Genomic DNA, 2,216 nt, shown 5'->3' with positions numbered 1-2,216 from the left:
CATGAGCATGGGAAGAAAAAGTCATAGTCAAAAATGTTATAAAAAAGTCATAGTTTACTATGTAAAAAAGTTATTAAAAAGTCATGAAAAAGTCAAAGTAAAGTATGTTGAAATAAGTGTAAAAAGTCATAGTATAGTAAGTTGAAAAAGTAATTGTATAACATAGCTAGAAAAAGTCAAAAAAGGGAAACAATATCATGATTTGTTGAAAGTCTTGAAACAGCATGTCGGGAAGAAAAAGTCACAGTATAATACGTCAAAAAAGTTCTAAAAAGTCATTGTAAGAGGAAGATTTTCCTCGCCATTGTCACACTGTTGCTTGCTCTGGAGGGAACTACTAGAACTGTTGGGTCGGTGTTAATTATAGAGTGTGGTCTAGACCTGCTCTACCTGTAAAGGGTCTCCAGATAACTCTTGATGCTTTGAATACAGTTTAATTGAATTGTGAAATATGTTGAAAAACAGTGATAAAGAAAGTCTTAGCATGTTGAAATAAGTGAAAAAAGTCATACTATATCATAGTGTAGTACGTCACAGAAGTCATGAAAAAAATCATGGTGTAGTATGTTAAAAGAAAAAGTCATAATATGTTAAAAAAGTGACAACAAATTGTCGTTGCTGCCGCTCCATCTCTGCTGCCTGCCTCCATGTTGTGCCTGACATGTGCTTTCAGTGTGGCCTCTGTGGTACTCTCCTTTCTCTTGTCTCCTTTGTGTATTATCTTCTTTAATGCCTTGCCATCACCTGTGCTTACTTGTTTGTCTTGCTTGTCAGAGTGTAGCGTGTCGAAAAATGTCATGACGAAAATAATAATAAAAAAGTCATAGTATTGTATGTTGAAATAAGTGAAAAAGTCATTGTATGGTATATCTAAAAAAAGTCAGTATGCTATTTCAAAAAAAGGGATGACAAAATCATTATATAGCATGTTAAAAAAAGTTAAAAACTCATGGTATAAAACATAAACATAACAAAAAGTTAAAACAAAGTAATAGTACATTATGTTGAAAATAGTGGTAGTTTAGTATGTCAAAGGAAAGGGATAAAAGTCAAAGTGCTAACCACCAAGCCACCGTTCCTCCAAATAAAGTCATAAAAACGTCATTGTCTGGTTTGTCAAAAAGAAGGAAAAGTATAGCATGTTGAAAAATATTAAAAAATCATAGTGTTTTATGTCAAAAAATCTCGTAAAAAGTCATAGTATAGCATGTTTAAAAACATAAAAAATCACAGTATTGTATGTCAAAAAATGTCATAAAAAGTCATAGTATTGTATGTCGGAAAAGTTTAAAAAAAGTCATAGTATTGTGTTTAAAAAAAATATGAAAAATATCATAAAAACTCATAGTATAGCATGATGAAAAATATAAAAAAAATTATAGTATTGTAAGTCGAAAAATATCATAAAAAGTCATAGTATAGCATGTTGAAAAATATTAAAAAATCATGGTATTGTATGTTGCAAAATTTAAAAAAAGTCATAGTATTGTATGTTGAAAAATATAAAAAATCATAGTATTGTATGTTTCTAATACTTGTAAATGTAATCCCTCTCTGAATGTCCCAAGGCTGCATGCTGTCCCCCTCTGCTCTTCTCCCTGCAGACCAGCAGCTGCACCTCCAGTCACAGTCACCAGTCCGTCAAGACCGTCACGTTTGCCCCCCCCCCCCCCCATCTGGCAGGGATGAGACTGCCTACAGGTGGGGGATGGACCACCTGGTGCAATCACAACAACTTGGAGCCAATGCGTCTTTAGACAGTGGAGATGGTTGTGGACTTAAGAAAGGACGCAGCGTCCCTCGTCCCCGTCACCCTGGGGGACTCCACAGTCTACGTTGTGTAGTCCTTCTGCTTCCTGGACACAACAGAGGACGTACTGAGAAGTTCAACCTGTCAAAGACTGTGATGGTGGACCTCTACGCTGCCATCATGGAGTCTGTCCTCACCTGCTCCGTCACCATCTGGTACGCTGCTGTCTCTGCATTCAGGGGATAGCAGTAGCCCAGTCCCTAGGGAGCCGGGTTAGGAACCGGAGGGTCGTCAGTTCAATTCCCCGTATGGACCAGAGTGTGGATTGGTGGCTGGACAGATGCCACTTCACCTCCTGAGCACTGCCAGGTGCTCTTGAGCAAGGCGCCGTACCCAGTATTAATTAATAAACTGTATTAATAAGCCTTAAGGACAAGAGCAGAGTAAAGGCCCCAGACAATGACTC

The 2,216-nt window shown here is 37.4% G+C and overlaps 1 long non-coding RNA gene across 1 annotated transcript in view; it reads right to left on the bottom strand.

The window, feature by feature from the left end:
• The window catches only part of LOC117955345, a 24,972-nt gene that overhangs the window by 18,071 nt on the left and 4,685 nt on the right, over positions 1-2,216 (bottom strand). The window lies entirely within an intron of this gene.

Source organism: Etheostoma cragini, chromosome 13 (genome assembly GCF_013103735.1).
Source record: "Etheostoma cragini isolate CJK2018 chromosome 13, CSU_Ecrag_1.0, whole genome shotgun sequence".
Taxonomy (NCBI): domain Eukaryota; kingdom Metazoa; phylum Chordata; class Actinopteri; order Perciformes; family Percidae; genus Etheostoma; species Etheostoma cragini.
The sequence above is the reverse complement of the archived record's forward strand: the minus strand, read 5'-3'. Positions and strand labels throughout refer to the sequence as shown.